The sequence below is a fragment of the Anas acuta genome, chromosome 1 (assembly GCF_963932015.1).
Source record: "Anas acuta chromosome 1, bAnaAcu1.1, whole genome shotgun sequence".
Lineage (NCBI taxonomy): Eukaryota > Metazoa > Chordata > Aves > Anseriformes > Anatidae > Anas > Anas acuta.
Window position 1 is genome coordinate 54040848 of NC_088979.1, and position 17677 is coordinate 54058524.

The 17677-nt window shown below is 41.2% G+C and overlaps 1 protein-coding gene and 1 long non-coding RNA gene across 10 annotated transcripts in view; one reads left to right on the forward strand and one right to left on the reverse strand.

Annotated features, from left to right (window-relative positions):
- MBNL2 (muscleblind like splicing regulator 2) overlaps positions 1–17677 on the forward strand; it is a 108532-nt gene that overhangs the window by 13590 nt on the left and 77265 nt on the right. Inside the window, exon 1 of one of the 9 annotated variants that reach the window (XM_068677305.1) lies at positions 2715–2971. The exons of 7 other annotated variants lie outside the window; for them this stretch is intronic. The gene's annotated coding sequence lies outside the window, so the exon portion shown is untranslated. Of the gene's footprint in view, positions 1–2714; positions 2972–17677 lie in introns of those variants that run through there. One more of the 9 variants, XM_068677248.1, reaches the window with a different exon arrangement.
- On the reverse strand, positions 8728–16140 carry LOC137854198 (uncharacterized). Its single transcript, XR_011095010.1, has 3 exons — positions 14105–16140; positions 11135–11270; positions 8728–10562 (listed from the first exon to the last, which is right to left on the reverse strand). It is a non-coding gene; the product is annotated as an uncharacterized lncRNA (long non-coding RNA).

Genomic DNA, 17677 nt, shown 5'->3' on the forward strand with positions numbered 1-17677 from the left:
TTTTTTTTAAATTTTTTTGAAGTAACTTGGAAATTTCCTTCTCAGAAGCAAACTAACGAACACTCTTGATGTGTGTTGCCATGTTGGTTCACTGACAAAGGGGGACCGTGGCTGTGTCCTGCTGCACAGGAGAGGTCAGGGGACAGGGTGCTGGCACCAAGCTGAGGGACACGGCTGGCCTGCCTTTCCACAGCACAGGGCTAGCCCCTCTATGGGCAGAATGCTGATGTCTGCGCTGCACATCCTCATCCTTGGACCCTGTGCAGTGCTGTGGGGCCATCGAGTTTCATCAGTCCTTTGTCCTTCCCTTGGTAACATCTCTCAGCTCCTGGCCATGCTGGACCCGGTGGATCCCTGTGCTGGCTGCTCTCTCCGGCTCCTCATCCAGTTGAAACACTCTCTGCTTCCTTGCTTTAACCTTTTGCTCAACCAGACCCAGGATTCCCAGATTCTGGCTCTTGCTTCTCTTCCTCCCCTTCCTCTAATTGCGACCTCTCCTCTCCTGCCCAGCTTCGTGCCATGTTTTGGTCCCCTTGACCTTTTCTTACACCCTGCTGTGATGCTGTATGAAGAGTCTGTCTCCTGCACATCCGTGGGGCATCAGCCGAAGGGTCACGAAAGCAACAGGCGAGGTTGTCTTCCTGCTGTCACTTCCAATGTCTGGTCTTTGGCAGATGGGAGCAGCAGTTACAGGGGAAATCCTGCTAATCTCCTGTAACTTGAGCCCATTACATGCTCAGTCGCACTGTGGGGTTGGTGCCTTTCCAGCCACATTCGGAGGAGGTGGTGGATGCTTGCTGCAGAACATTTTCCGTGATTTACGTTGCAGGGCTCAAAAAGAAAAATAGGGAGGTGTATCAGCTGGATTCTAGTAGGTGCTAGAGCTTTGTCTGACACACAGATGTTTTCATAAGCATAGCAAAAGGCATAGCCTTTAAAAATTAAAGTAAATAAATAATAAACTAAGGGATCAGCGCTGTGCCAAATTTCAAGCCTGCCCTGTCAAGGGCGAGCGGGGGGAGCAGAGTTCCCCAGTTGAGTCGGTTGTGAGAACGGCAGAGCAACGTGTTTTTGTCTAGCCTGTCTCAGAAATGGGCAAACTGCATTTTGGCAGACAAATAAATAAATCCTGCAGCAGATGTCCAGCATGGAAAATTTTAACACGGGCAGTTTGAGTTTGACAGAATCAGAGGAATGTGGAAAATACCAACGAGATGCGCCGGGCCACCTCGATAATAGATGGAGCAGGCCAGCCGTGTGACCCGTCTCTGGGGTTCTCCTGAGACTCTTCAGTACCAGTTATTTAGTTTTTTGTTGTTGTTGTTAAAAGCAGAGAATGGAGGGGGTGATTCAGCAGAGAGGGAGGGCTGCCTTGTAGGAGCCAGCAGAAACTTGAACTTGAAGGAGGGGGAGCTGCAAAGGGACGGAGGAGAGGAGTGCGTCATGGTCAGATGGTGGGGACACCGGTGGCAGTGGGCCAGAGGGCTGGTGGTGCCAAGGAGGGGGGGGAGACCTTAATAAATCAGATGGGAGATGATGAAGCCCGAAGGAGAGTGTTTGCTTGCAGGATGGCAGGGTGATGGGTTTTGGAAAGCGTCATTTCTAATATGCAAAACAGGCGATAGGAAACAATGGGGCCTTGGGACGGAACTGCCGGTTGAATGAGGGCTTTGTTTTCCTCTTGTCTATTCACATTTTTTAAGTTTCAGTGGAATTTAAATAGATTTTACACATTTTTATGTAATGGATTGAATTGCATAAACTGCTGTCTAAAGTAGTATTGCACTGCAATCTTTATCCCCTTCTGGATAAAGATTGACTTTCTGGTTAAGCTCATTTTTGTATTTTTTCTTAATTGCAACTCTTGTTCAATAATCCTTTGCTGCCTTGCTCTCTTATTTAAAACTCCAGCAAAAATTGTGAGCAAATTGACCGACACCAGACCTTGTGTAACGAATGTATCGATCTGCCCACGGTTTGGCTTGAAAATGGCAACTGGTTTCGTTGTCCTTACGCCTGAACCTCGATGCTAATGAAGATCAGTTGTGAGCATGTACCACAGTTTGGGGGCCGCTTACGTGTTTTTTTTCTGCCAAGGGTATTAAAACGTCATCAGATGGATCATGTCTTTGTCGAGGAGCATCCCGTACCTGTGGTGCATGACAATTGGTCTCAAATGTTATGAAAGTGATGGTGTATGTGTGGCTGTTAAATGCAAACACTGCACAGTAGGGTTGTGCAGTATTAAAATGAGAACATCAAGGTCTGACTCGGAGTGCGCGTTGGCTGCACGTTAAAATACGGGGCGGATTATTTGCCTTGAGATGCACGGCAAACCTTTACAAACAAAACAGCATCGCTGCAGTTCTACGATTTCACCAGTGCTGTTTGTGCACGCGTTTATGCCCAGCAAAAGCTCCTAAAACCCTTCTGCAAAAACATCGCCGAGCTGTCGCGGCGATGGAGGGGAAGGGAGTTGTTTGCGTTTGCCGCATGTGGGATTTCATGGAGGGGGGATCGCTTTGCCTCCTCGCCAGCAAAACTCCTTTCCTGGGCGAGGGAAATTCCCGGTTCATCAGTATGGACGCATTGTTTTTACACGTTGGAAGCGCTGTGTTGCTGTGTCAATCACCCCGATACAGTCGGTGCGAGAGCGGCAGGGCTGACGATGCGGGGTGTGATTGGCTGCCATATGCTGGGAGGGCTCTGGGAGAAGGAAGGGCTGCAGTCCTTCAGCAACAGAGTTTAGGCTGTGTCTTTGCTTCATCATCTGAGGGAAAAATCCCCCGATAAGGCACAGGGCTTCCCGAGCACCCAAAAAAAAAAAAAAAAAAAAAAGGAGGGGGACTGCTGATCGTTTTGGGTGACAATTATTCATCACAATGATGGAACGGGAAAGGTGCGGCTGTTTGTTGATAGCAGAGGTTTCTGTTCCCGCTGGAAACTTGCCGAATAGACAGAGCTGAACAAGGTAGGAGGATCATTGTCTTTTATTGAATGTTTAAAGAGTTTGCTGCAGTGTGCTGCATACCGTATGTGTTGCCTGGGGGAGTCGGGGAAACAAGATTTCTCCGGTGATTACCTGCTGTCGGGGCGCAGTATGCGGATTTTATGCTAACTTGTTTTTCTAGGGGAGTTCAGTCACAACATAAGCAGCTCTTTTCAGAAATAGACCGTGAGTATATGCACATTAAAAATAACGCGAGCAAAAATAAAGAAATAGGTCAGTGTGTTTCAGAAGTACGGCACCCTAATTGGATTTTTAGCTGGGCTGCCGCCTGGCAGTGCTTCCTAGCTCTAATAAAGAGAATGAGTCAACCTGGAAATCTGTGAAGTTTCTAGCAGATATGTCTGAAGATTTACGTGAATTAGAATGGCTCTTATAAATAATTCCCTATCGGAGGCTTTAACTAAAGCCAGGACGGTCTGCCTGGGGCTTGAAGGAGCTGCACGGTGAGATTACAGTATTTTACTCCATTACAAAAGTCTAGGCATTTTAGACTGCGCAGTGATTCCTTGTGTTCCCGAAGGCAAGCTGTTAGAGTTTTTCGTATTGTAGTTCAGTCGAGCATTTCCCCTGCCATTTCCAGGTCTTTGTCTCGGCAACAAAACAGGACCTTTACGTGAAAACAAGGATAACAAGGTTAATAATACGTACTGCAATTATCTGATCCTTCTGCATTTTTAATGAGAGAACACACAGCTAGCAGAATAATTTAATGAGCAGGCTGGCTTTTGCAGCAATGATTTCACTGCTGAGACGCATCAACTTTCTTGCCGAGGAGGAGCCTCGGGAAGCAATGGAGAAGATTTATGTTAAGTGCTCTGGAGAGAAGGAAAAGGATTATTTAGACAGAAGTCTGTAAAATTTTGGAGGGATAGAATTATTATTCATTATTATTACTTGTTAGGTGTTGGAAGCAAACTTTGCCATTGTATTGCTGGAAGGGTCTGAGGACATTGCCTCATCCTGTGACGTGCTAAAGCCTCTTCAACTTTCTCAGGCTGCCATATGCGCTGATGGTGCTCAGTACCAGTCAGGATCCCACCTAATTAGCTACCCAAATTACCATGCTGTCTTCAGCTGCATTGATAGTGATATCATCATAATACATAACAAAGTTTAAAAAATAAAATAAAAACTTCTTTATGAAGATTAACAGTTGGTGAAGCAATAATACCCTTGAACACTATGTATAAATATTTGTATTCAGATAAGATGTGTGTGGAAAAAAAATCAAGTGTGTGAGCTAAGGAGGACTGAAGATCAATGTCTCCAAGAAGGAATAAGGTAAACGAACCTTTTACTGACTAGAAGACTTTAAATGGTGTTAAAGAAAAAAGAAACCTTTCAATTTAAGCCAATTTAAAAGGGTTTCATTAAATAGGTCCTGCTAGACCAAGCGTCCCCCTTGTCCCACCCCATTCATCCCTCACCTTTTCAAGGAGAGGTACAGGACGTGGGCTCAAAACTTCTGATGTCATCACCCAGCTCCTCACAGCTGACCTTTTTCTGCGGAGGTTGATTCAAATTCCTCGTTACCTGGCTAAATGCTCGCTGAAGACCTGGAGCTGGGATGCTGACACATCTTCAGTTTATGAATCAGTAATTTACAAACACCGAGCTCTTCGAAGTTATAGCAACCTCATGTGTCTTCTGAGGATTTCAAGCTGCTAACAAGAGAAACATATGTCAGGATGTAGAACATTATTATTAATGGAGTATGAGTATGTACATTTTGCTGTTGCTGTTGATGTTCAAATGTAGTGTTTGTGTGCAAAGTATGCTAAGCATGTGCAGCAAAGATTGATAATTAGAAGTCAATCTTATTCATGTTATGAAGTGTGAGGTTTTTTTTTTTTACTTTTGCAAATAAAACTATTTCCATGCACAGCTTTTACACAGAAAAATTTTCAGCCTCGTTTTTCAAGACTGCCTTTTTCAGATGATTTAAGTGGCTGGTTGGTTGTTTTTTTTATCTTTGAGATGGCACTATAGAGAATTATCATTCTTATGTCTAACTGCCCAAGTGAAAACTGGCATTCATCACTCGATCAAATAGCTTGTAACAGCAGACCAGGTGGAATACACAATCAGTCAACAAAGGGATTTAAAGAAAAATCTTGCCTGCTCAAGGTACGCTTTTTTTATGGTGGGTTTTCATCTTGGAGGGCAGAGATAGTTACAAATACTCTGAATTATCTTTTTATGTAACTAGGTGGTAATAAAATTATTTGGGGCCAGATTCTGGTACCTCTTTTCATTTAATAATATCTTTCCTGCTTAATTTCTCTGTGGACTCTATCACAGCTATTTGTACAGTAATATCTTACTGTGTTCAGTCTGTCTTTTTTTCAGGGAATAAATTACTCCATATTGAATTAGTTTCTTTGTTTTCCTAAGGTAGTATTTACTAGTGAGTTACTAGTCCTGAAGTACAGTGTTGCGACTACAGATTGTTTATAAAGGGAGATCACGTTCTTCATTTGTAAGCATGTATTTTACAAAACTCTAAAATAACCATATACTAAAAATATATATATTTTTTTCTGAGTAAGAGAAGTAGCTACTAATATTATATAGGATTTCAGGCACTCAGGTCTGGTAAGTCATCTCAGCTGTGGATGAATGTTCTTCTCTGTTGCTCGCAAGTATGTCAGGAATAAGCTGCACTGTGTTTATTTGTAAAAAGCTCTGTAAAATGTTCACTTTTTATAGTATTGAGAGATGAGAAAAAGACTCAGTGTTCAAATGAAATTCCTCATTAGTAATTCCACATATGGTTTGATTTCTTAAATTGTTAGTGAGACACATTGCTAAGGTCTAAATTTCAAGTAACAGCTATTAATGATATCTTGCTCTCCAGAGTTACTGGAAATTTCTTTGACTTTAAGGACTCTTTTTATCTTTCAGAGAAGAAATGTTTTATTTTAAAGCTCAATGACTTTCTACTTTCTTTGTGAGTAAAAACACATAGCTCTTTACAAAAGAGAATATAATCTCTTGCTTTAGAATTTATTGGTATGTTTGCTTTTTAAAACCATTTTCCAGCCTTTGGTTGTGAAGCTAATTTGATATGTTGTGTTTAGCATAATGCGTTATGGTTAACTAGTGTGAACTAGTGCTACGTAACTTGTCTGTAAAGGCTGAAATTATAGCCTGAGGAAATTAAAACTCATTTTAAGAGGGTGTCAGTGGTGAAAACTCATCCAAATAATGGTAGTATTATCTGTTTGACTAATTAAACTAATCTTCTTACAGAAGATTCTTATATTCTTATAGATTATGCAGTGACAGTTGTTGGTTATTGATGTCTGGAGCCCAAAATCTTTTAAAAACAAACTTTTCAGCTCTGTTTGGGGCAGAAGATGCTTGAGGAGAAAGAAATGACGCATCATCTTCCTAGAATTTGCCAATGTCTTAATCTCCCCATGTATGAGTGTGTATCTATATCTATAATAATGTATATAAAATTTTTAGTTCAGTATTTTGGGCATGCTAAAAAAGGAAAGTTTGGGACTGTGAAAATTTAAGAGTGTACCCACCAGGAGATTAAATGTGAAAATCATTGTAACCAGTGCAAAGAAATACAAAGTAGGCAGAAGTACGCAGAGGGCTTTTTGTGCTAGTGCTTGTTTCTAACACTGTTGAGAGATGCCAGTGTTCAGCTGGCTGCTGTTACGGAACACCTGTAGGATTCCTGGAGGTGTAAGTCTGGCAAAGGGTCTGGTGGGCTTGTGATATCGTCAACCTGACAATTTAGAGCTCAGCTGTACTTCTGGTAAATTAAGGAGACACACACGCTTTTTTTCCTTTCCTCCTATTTGTATATGTAGATGTATGCAAACAAACGTGTAATACACATAAAATTATCATCTTCCATTGTTGTGATTTTTTGAAACACAAAGAAATACATAATGAGACAGGAGGGTTTTACTGGTGCGGTTCTTGGATGAAGAAATCAATCAAGTAGGAACAGCTGGCTTATATCAGAGTCTATTACTCTTTTATCTACGTTAGATCAATAATTTTTAGACATTTCTGAGTGGATGATGCATGCCATTTGAAGAATGTCTGGGTAGTGCACATTTTTGAACTTGTAAGCAGAGACATGAGCGGTAGCAAGGTTCATATGGTGGTAAAATCTTTCCTCCTGCAGAGAGTACAGCACTTTGAACAATAGGGAGAATTAGAGAATACAGGTAAGGAAAAATACGGACATGTTTTCCCTCTAGAGTTTTATGTAAGGAAGCTTGGACTTTGAAGTGCCTATTATTTTTTTTCCTCTTTCTGAGGATTCTGAGGGCAAATTTTCAATACTTTTTGGGTGTGATCACTTTTAAGAGATAGGCCTAGGAAATATTCTTTTCACCTCCATCTAAGATTCTCTCCTAGCCAGGCTGAATTATTTTTTTTTCTTCAGAAACAGAGGATTTTTATCCTTTTTCAATCTTCAGGTGTGTATACCAAAAGGCTTGAAATTTCACCCCCCCACACCCACTTCCTGAATCTGTAGTGATTTTTTTATTTTACGGCAAGTACTTTATAAGCATTTATTTTTGGGTAGTGTCTGGAACTTAGTCTAAAACTAACCTTAAATTGAAAAGTGGCAAGATAAGATTTCCACTTACTTTCAAGAGCTTGGAATATGATTTTCAATAAATGAATTGAAGTGTGTTGGTTTTCTGCTTTTAACGCATTCAGCTGGCAGCAATCAGTCGGAGACTCTGCTTGACATTGAGGTGGGGAAAGTGACTGCCCTGTAGAATATCAAAGCCTAGTTTTAGTCCATTTTTTGTTTCCTTATTCATTCTCCCCTTTTTTGGTGCCGTTATCAGCAGCTACATAAATATTTCACTCCTACAACTGCTCTGGTTTGTAAACAGACACCTATGGCTATCCTTCCTTTCCCACATGGGTAGCTGGCACATGTGTATGTGGGTGCCCAGTTAATGATTCAGGACTTCAGCAGAGCCTTGCGTTTTATTTATTTAAAAGGTTGCCATTACAATTATGGGAATTCCCCGGCAGCTGCATTCACTGGTAGCACATTTTCCCTGCCTCTTAGTGCTCTGCAAAGAGCAATATTGATTTTCCTACCTCACCTTCCTCCACCCACAGCCCAAAAGGAGGGGCTGGGGCTCCAAGGCAGGAGGTCCCCAAGCTGGTGAAGGTGGGCTGCTGGCCAGACACCATCGCAAAATAGGGACGAAGAAATGCTCTCTGCGGCCCGAGGAGCGAGGCGGGGAGCTGCAAGGCGAACAGGAGCTTGGCAGTGACGGTGGTATTGAGCAGACCTTTCTCTGTCGCGAGGTTTCTGTGCCAGAGGACACTTGTGTGTGGGCCGCTTGTGCTACCGCTTGCAGTGCTGCAGTCCTTATTGAGATGCTAAACATGCGCCGGCAGCACGGTGCGCCACTGTCCTGGAGCGGTAGAACATGCATTTAAAAACTTTTTTTTTTTCTTTTTTTTTTTTTTTTTTGCTTCACGGGCATTTTTTTCAGGTCCCTTGTGTATTTCAGTTCCTCTCTGCTAATTCTGGGTCATGCTTCCAGTCTGGATTGCTTTATTTCTATAATTTTGAAGGATAGGGAAATGCCAAAAAAAAAAAAAAAAAAGAAAAAAGATTTTCTTTGCCACAGCGAGCAAGGCATGAAAGCCTTTGAAAGTAGCTACACTGAAGTGTTTAGAAAGGCAGCATTTTTTCTTTTTACCTTGTTGTGGTTTTTTTTTGTTTTTTTTTTTAAAGACCTCATTTAATGCTCAGGACTTTGTGCGGTGAGGCCACTTTCAAAGGCTTTGCAATCCACAGCCGCAGCTCTTTGAAGTGGAAACGCCAGCAGGGGACACACCAGCAGCTTAATCCTCAGTATAAAACGTCCGAAGTGGTAAAAAGCCCCAGCATCCATCTCATGGGGGGAAGCTTCAGAGTGATACCTGGAATTAAATCCATCTCACAGACCTGGACTTCACCCATGCAGCTGGAAGTGGTTGGACTCTTGTAGACCATGAGGCATCCAGCCCCCATTCTCTCTCCCATTGTTTTTCCACTCTCTCTCTGTCCTCCCTTCTCTCCCTAGTCTCTTGAGGAGCAGGGCCGAACACCTGAAGGGTGAAGGAGCGTGGCCTGAGAACAAATGTCCACTTCTGCCAATTTTTTACCTTCCCGAGCTGCTAGATGCTTCCTATGCAGAGCAGAGCATGTGGCCCACGCTGCCATTCTCTGTGGAGATTTTTCTGCAAAGGATGGTCTGTAGCTTTGTGGTACCTCCAGGAGGTAAAGCCGTGCCTTTACGCTCCAAATCATTCTTTGGAGGTACCCACCTCTCCTTTGGCACCGAGGGTGACTAAGGATATTGCGTTTTTCAGTGAGCGGTGCCGCATTTATGTGCCTGAAGATAGGTGGCACGAGTCCACGGTCTCTGAAATCTGTGTTTGAAATAAGAGATGAGAGTGTTGACTTTCTCATGGGAGGGCTCAAGGATCAGCGTGTCCCCACGGGTCTGTTGCCAGCCCTACTTGCAGAACTAGGCTGCTTGTAAGGAGTTGCAGTCCCAAAGCAGAGAAGGCAAGGGGTGAGCTGAGGACAGGAATGTGTACCTTGACAGGCATGTGACTTCAGCTTTTAGTCACCGGGGGTTAGAGACTTTCTGAGGAGAAGTTTCCATCTGAGCCATTGTATTTAGTAGCCTCTTCATAATGCTGACGGTGCTATTGCTCTTGTCCCTCTCTTTCCCATCTCAGTTGTGGGCTCCCTCATCTCAGAGGGGTGACAATATCTTTCCTCTGTAGTAGTGTCTTGCTTGAACTTGATGTTATATGTGTGTTATTTATTACGTTTATTGTTGTTTTTCCCCTCATCCACATTATTTTGTCTGCTTTTATGTTAAATTCTTACGTCATTTTGTCATCCAGTGTACTCATTATCATGAGATCCTTTCGTAACTCCTCACAGTTAGCTCCAGGAATGATTTCACAGTATATAATGTTAATGGCAAACTCTCTTTCGATGTTTATGGATATATTGAACAGCAGAGGAGGACAACTGTTAATAAACTCCTTCATTGCAAAAATCGCAGCAGATAAGTAAAATTGTGCTGTTTAGCCATGTGAACTTGCTGAGTTTGGAGGCCTTTCATAGAGTTTATTGACCCAGAACTTCTGCTGACTTCAGTCTTCATGCCGTCTGCAAGTACTTTGCATTTTTAGCTACCTCTTTTAATTAAATTTTGTTTGACATCCATAACATTCATCAAAACATAACATCATCATAACATAATGTCATGAGAATTAGGTCCCACAAAAATCATCAGGTTACAAAGATGACGGATTCATTTGCTTTCATTTTGCTTAATTCCAAGCTTTTTAGGATTTGTTTCTTTAACTCTTACCCACAGCTGTCAGATTTGTACTTTTTATTAAAAACAGTTCTTGTAAACATGTTTGTAGGTGATAAGGCTTTATGAAACGCACTCAATGTTTTTAAGGCTTCCAGTAAAATGGGTGAGAGTTAGCTGTGATGCAGTAGGGTAGCATAGTAGATCCTTGAACTTGAGGATTCCTGTGAGAGGAATCAATATAAGTTATTTTCTTAAAGATAAATGAAATTAAAGCTGCCTAAGTAGCAATGGTCTGCTTCAGTAAAGACAGGTAGTTGTATCTCAGCCCTCTTGGCCTTCGGACACCAAAAAGCTAACATACTTGTCACTGGAGGGAAAGGTAAATCTGATGGTTTTCATCTTTAGAGTAATTTATCTGGAGGTAAAAATGATTGCCTGAAAGTTGAAACTTCAGAAACAGCAGACAAGTTTCTGCTCTTCTGATTTAAAAATACTAAACATTTATATTTGTGTGCCTTTAATTGACTCCAGTGCTTCACTTATGAAATTTAGATTCTTCAGATTTTTCATAGAGACCTTTCTCATCAAGTGAGTATGTGGCAATAATAAAGCCAGAAAAGGGAAGAAAAAGGGAAAAAAAGCCTTAAATTGTGGATTTCAATCTAACATTACAAGATTGTAATAAATTAAAAACAACAACAACAAAGAAAACATGTAACTCTGAAGATATATATTAAGTGGGCTTTGTTTCTAAAAAAAAATCCAACTACATGAAACTATAATACCATTATACCTTTAGTCTCTCCCTTTTCTTTCTTCTCAGAGTAGAATAGTGCTTATTTTTTAGTAGTGGACGGGCAATTCTGTTCAGTTCCTGTGAAGTGGTTCCATGGTTATTGCTATTTCAGATGATGGACAGAGGGATAAACCTGGAGAAGGACATTTCAAATAGTTTTTTCAGGATTTCTAAAGTCTATGTGTTGTAATAGAGTAGCTATCTCTGTAAAATCCAAATATTGGTAATGTATACTTTGCAGCACACAAAGTTGCACAGGATTACTTGAGGGCATACTTTTGACTGAGAGGGAGCTGGTTGACTTGTGTTGTTTTTTTTTTTCCCCAGTCTGGTTTGATTTTATGTCCTACTTGCTATGTCCTGGAAATGATGTATGAAATGAGAAGAACTCCTATCAAGTGTCACAGGCCTGTGTGTGTATACAGGCTGGAGGTTAGAAGAGATAAAATCTCTTCTTTACAAGCTAAGAAAACATTGCATAAAAATAAAGCGCATTCAAGAGAGAAATCTGTTAAGTCATTATTGCAAAGTTGTTTTCTGAGATAGAAATGTGTAAGCATAATCACAGCAGTCCATTTTTTATGTTTATAAATGGACAGCATTTTACCTCTGAGTGATGTTTTTGGTGTTGTTTAATTGACCAAATCCTGAATATTTTTGTGCTATTTGTTGACCTTGTCAAATAGAAAATATTCTTCAGGGAAAGAAATGCTAGGGAAAAAAAAATATATATATATACCTTTAAAAACAGTGCTGTCTATCAAAGTAATATTTATACAAGTTTAAAGGAAAATTTTTGCATTACAGTTTTAACGCAAAAATTATGCCAGGCAGTACAAAACATAGAGTGTAAAACAAAATGTTGATTTAAATAGCCATTTGTGACTAAGCTTGAAGTACAACAAATGAATTAAACCTTTGAAAAGGCCAAAACTGTTTAGACTTATTTTAAACAGTCCAAATCTTCTTCTGCAATTCAAGCAGAAAACATGCTCTTGCCAAAATCCAGTTGCTTGTACTTAGTGTCACAAGCACATCTATTCTTCGGAAATACTCAGGAACACCAAGCTGCGCTTAGCAGTCCCCAGCAGGAGAGAGAAATCTCTGCAGTTACAGGTAAGCAGAGATAGTAGGCAAAGGTCTGGAAAAGTGCTCCATCAAAACATTTCTGGGAAATGTATTCAGTGGAAATTTTCACTGAAAACATACTGCAGCTCCTTGTTTTGGTAGGATGAAAGAACTCTTATTCAACTTTCCTATCAAAACAGAATTTATGATGTGTTCCTGAGTAACTGTGTGCTTGTCCATGATAACATTTAAGTTACAATAAAGTGGTTCAGGCATATGAAAATAAAGTGCTCAGATGGAATTGTTTCAATATTGCTAAAAATACTTTTACTTTTCCCCCTGATATTTTCCCCTTTCAGTCTAAGGAAGCACTGAGATACTGAGATTTCCTTCAGGAAAGTTTTCAACAAATCCTAGTAAGAGTAGGAAGGACTTCTTCCTATTGCTCTATTTCCATAGAAAATAGCTGAGTTAAAATAGAGATGGATTTTCATTTCAATATTGATAAAAACTTGCAGTCTGATTTGAAGCAGGGTTTAGAAACTAAATAGCCTTGGACTGGCACTGTCTACCCAGTCAGTACTACTACCCGTATCCATGCCCATTTCAATTTGTAAGCCAGCAGAAATTAAAAGGAAGACTGTACATTTGAAGTTGATTTTACAACGAGCTTTGTTTCCGTTTGGAAATCTGAATGTTGTTTATCATAGAACAGTGTGGGTTGGAAGGCACCTTAAAGCCCACCCAATTCCAACCCCCCTACCATGAGCAGGGACACCTCCCACCAGACCAGGTTGCCCAAAGCCCCATCCAGCCTGGCCTTGAGCACCTCCAGGGATGGGGCACCCACAGCTTCTCTGGGCAGCCTGCGCCAGGGCCTTACCACCCTCACAGTGAGTGAAGGATTTCTTCTGAAATCTAATCTAAATCTGCCCTCTTTCAGTTTAAAGCCATTCTTCCATGTCCCATCACCACACTCCCTAACAAAGAGTCCCTTCGCGTCTTTTCTGAAGGCCAATATAAGGTCATCCCAGAGCCTTCTCTTCTCCAGGCTGAACAACCTCAGCTCCCTCAGATTGTCTTTGTAGGAGAGGTGCTCCAGCCCTTTGACCATCCTTGTGGCCCTCCTCTGGACTCGTTCTAATATGTCCATGTCCTTCTTGTGCTGGGGGCCCCAGAGCTGGATGCATCACTCGAGGCTGCAGTCTCACAAGAGCAGAGTAGAGGGGGAGAATCACCTCCCTCAGCCTGCTGGCCACACCTCTGATGTGCCTCAGAAATCCAACCATGTCCTGGGCTGCAAGTGCATGTTGCTGGCTTGTGTTGAGCTTCCCATGAACCAACACCCCCGAGTCCTTCTCAGGGCTGCTTTCAATCCATTCTCTGTCCACCTTGTATATGTGCTTGGGATTGCCCCAAATCAGGTGCCAGACCTTGCAGTTGTCCTTGTTGAAATTCATGAGGTTCACAGAGGCCCACCTCTCGAGCCTGTCCAGGTATCTCTGGATGGCATCCCTTCCCTCCAGCATGACATACCTCATGTCTTGGTGTCATTGGCAAACATGCTGAGAGTGCACTTGATCCCACTGTCCATGTTACCGACATAGATCAGAGAGGTTGTTGTTGCCCAGAGTGGTCGTGGATGCCCCATCTCTGGAGATGTTCAAGACCAGGTGGGATGAGACCCTGGGCAACCTGATCTAGTGGGTGATACCTCTGCCAATTTCACCACAGCTGACTGCCACAGCTTCTCGAGTATGATGGATAGTGGCATGGCAACTGAATCCGCCAGTTCCCTCAGGACCCTCAGATGCATCTCATCAAGTCCCATGGACTTGTGCACCTTTAGGTTCCTTAGGCAGCCTCAAACCTGATCTTCTCACACCGTGTCCCCCTTACCTGTTGTAGACAGTTAAACTATGCACGTGGCAGAAAACCTGAGTACAAATTTACCTGATGGCATTGTTATTGGCCAGTGAACTTCCTCAGCTTCCTCCTGTGTATCCTTCTTGTCCGTTGTTTTAAGTGCTTTATCTCCCGTTACTTATATAAATATATATATCTATGTTTGTTTGTTTATTTTTTTCCTACAATGAAGCTGGGTTAAAAAGTAACCATCTTCAAATGCCAACAGGTGATGAGATTTTTGGACCAAGATCAAAATGACCCATTTTTGTTGGGTCAGCACTTCCTAATCAGTGCTCAGGCAAAAACAAAGGTCAGTACTGCGTATCAACCCCCAAATTCATCATCCAAGAGATCAGAGGGAAAAAAATGACAAATGTTTACTATGGGAGGTGGTACCTGCAGACAGCTGATGCACAGTTCTTCCAGTTGTAACTCCTTCCTTTTGGTTCAGGATTAGAGGTTTTCAGGATTTCCTAGAAAACAGAAATTCACCAGAAACTTGCAAGTACTCTGAGAAAAGCTCTTTGTTTCTTTGCTAGCAGTTGCAAAACCAATTTTTGAGGAAGAGCATTCTCTCTTTAAACTCATGATGTACTGACAACAGAATAGTAATTCATAAATGCAAATTTATTTAAATATACATTTCTACTATGTATTGTCAAATACAACACAGGTAGCCTCTGATTATTTTTTAATGCGGACAAATAAATGACATGAATTTTGAAAAGAAAAAGTCTTTTACTGACATTTTCACATTGAGCATAATTAGATATTTCCTTTATTCATCTTAGAGGACCAAAGATAATCTTTATGCTAAAAACAAAAACAAAGCAAAAAAAAAAAAAAAAAAAGGAGGCTACTTTCAGAAGAGACTAATGAACTTATTTAATACTTTCTTACCCCATACTTTGGGCCCATGTGAAAAAAAAATCTTTTCTTTTTGACTAGGAGGGGTCTTTGAAAAATGGCTTTTAGTGAAAGGTTTCAGCTTAGATTATTCAAAACCTTTGCTGTCTGAATGTTGTCAAACATTCATTGTTTTAAGAAGATATAGTAGGATTGCTTTTGAAGGTACTTGATAACAGTCTGATACTCCATAGACATCAAGGTTAGGTCACTGTTTCATGTTTCTAGCTGCCATAAGATGTAAAGTATTTTGACATTCACATTTAATCCATCAATGCAGTTTGTCCCATGAAATATGTAAGAAGTAAAAATCTTGCATCTGTTCAGCCCTGTGATTTTTTATTATTATTTTTGGAAGTAAATAAAATTGGCTTTGTTTGTTACATGCATGCCACTAATGAAGAGAGAAAGGGGAATTGAATACTTGTGTTAAAATGGATGCTGACAAAGGATTGCCTGGGCAACCCTTTGAGAAGCAAAGACACTCTAGATGATACTTATTTTTCCTGCTGTAAGTACTTCCCTGTTGTGATGAGTTGCCTTCAAAATGTGTTTGAGATTGTTGTGAAATGTTTAGGGTTGGGCAGGGCACAATCAGCGAGTCAAACTTTGGGTCTTTTGGGCATGCTCTTGGGTTTTCCTTATTCTCTCCAATTCCCCATTGGATTGCTAACATAGCATTGCTTTTAGGCATATTCTTAGGTTATGGAGCTTGGGATGCAGAAGAAGGGATCTTGGTGTTTCTTCCTGTGCTGATGGGTTTTAAAGCACTTTTCTCAAAGCTCCAATTTGGGTGGAAGGAAGAGGGATGTCTTCTCTTCTTGTTTAACACATTCAGGGGTAGTAAAAAAGCCAGTAAAAAATACAGATTTAGTAAAATTTTTGTATGTTTTTTTTTTGTTTGTTTTTATTAGCCACCTTACCCCACAGCTACGTTTGCTGTTTTCAGATATTTTGACGTGTTTCCTTCCATATCCAGTCTCCTCTCCAGAGATGAAAGTCTTCTGTCAACAATTGAAAACCAGTCAGATTCCCTCCCACTTTTCATGCACGTGATGAAAGACACTGCTAACAAAGCAGCATCCAAAAAGGGAGTGGGCAAATCCATGGAAGAAGAATTGAACAAGACCTATTAAATACAAAGGCATCAGCCTTAGGATGCTGGAGGTGGGAGTATATTCCTGGCAATTGCCACACTCTTGCCTGCCCTGTTTTCATAATCTTCAGTAGATGTCTGGTATTTGGCTGTGGTTGGAGACAAGATATTGCGCTAGATGGATATTTCAACTGACCTGTAAAAGTCATCTTCATGTACTTTAGTGTCCTGTTCTCAGTTAAAATGGAAATGGAGAAAATGGCCCAGAGATGAAGGTATCTCAGGACAGTGGTGCTTCCCGGAGGTTGTGCAGGAATCTGTACATCATGATGGATTTACTGCTTAAGAGGCAGTCGTAGTTAATAGCATTAGGTAGTGCTCTTGCTACATTCTCCTCCAGAGCTTTGTTTGGATGTGCCGTACAGCTTTCCAGAGCAGGGTAATTTGCTGGAATATATTATTAATAATGCTATTGGCAGTCTTATATGTATTTTCAGCTTTCAAGTTCTAAATTTACATGGAGTTATTGATTCGTTCAGAGCTGTCCCTGTCTCTCACTGGAAAGGGATACTGTTTGTCACATAAATAAATACCTTCCTAAGTTCTGTCTTCTGGACTTAGTGTGAAACTGGAGTACAGAAAGTAGAGAACTCACAGAAGACAGAGCTCTTTTAAGTTGTGCTCCTTTGTAACAGCATGTTGTTGGTCCTGTGGCAGGTAAGAACAGTCACTTCATCATAGATTCCCTCCATGCCAGTCCAGGACTACAAAAAAAATCAGAGTATATGCACACACTCTTCTATAAATATTTTTACAGTCCTGAAAAACTATAATGCATGTCTGTAGCCATGTGTATGCAGGACCTCCTAATGTACTGGGGTACCCTTCCCTGGGGAATCAGGTTTGATTAATAGCTGCTACATGGTGCACTCTGCCAAAAGCAAAACACTGGTGTTCACAAGAGGCCAAGTGATAACGTCATTGCTGCCAGGGATGATTAATTCTGCTCACAGAAGCACAGAAACAGAAATTGCTTTAGCCCTCTTGTCAAGGTGGGAGCAGGATTTTATGTATGAAATTCATACGGCTAGAGGATGAAAACTTTTCATTGGGCTTAAAAACAAGAAACGTTTAAGTTACGGACTGTGAGAGAAGATGCAGACCAAGAAGGGAGGTGAAGGTTCAGTGGAGCAGGATGAAAATAATTGTAAAAACCAAAAAAAAAAGTTTGCGAGAAGAAGGGAAAACTGTTTTCTGCAATTGCATTTTAACTGAAGCATAATGAGCTTTAGTTTTATCAGCATGACTTCTAAACACTTTGATGTTAGAAAATACTCTTGTGGGTTCCAGTCACCTACAGGCTTGAACTTCAGCAGAAATATTTCATGGTCCATTACCAAAGTAGTGCAGGGGACCGCTGAAAAGGTCCTGAGCTGTGGCTGTTGTTTCACAGCTGGCAGCACACTTTCCTCACCTGTTTCCCAGAGGACAAAGGACATTAGTGTTATTTTATTGTAAAGCTAGCTTCAAAGCACACCGACAGGTTTTTATAAGAAGCTCGG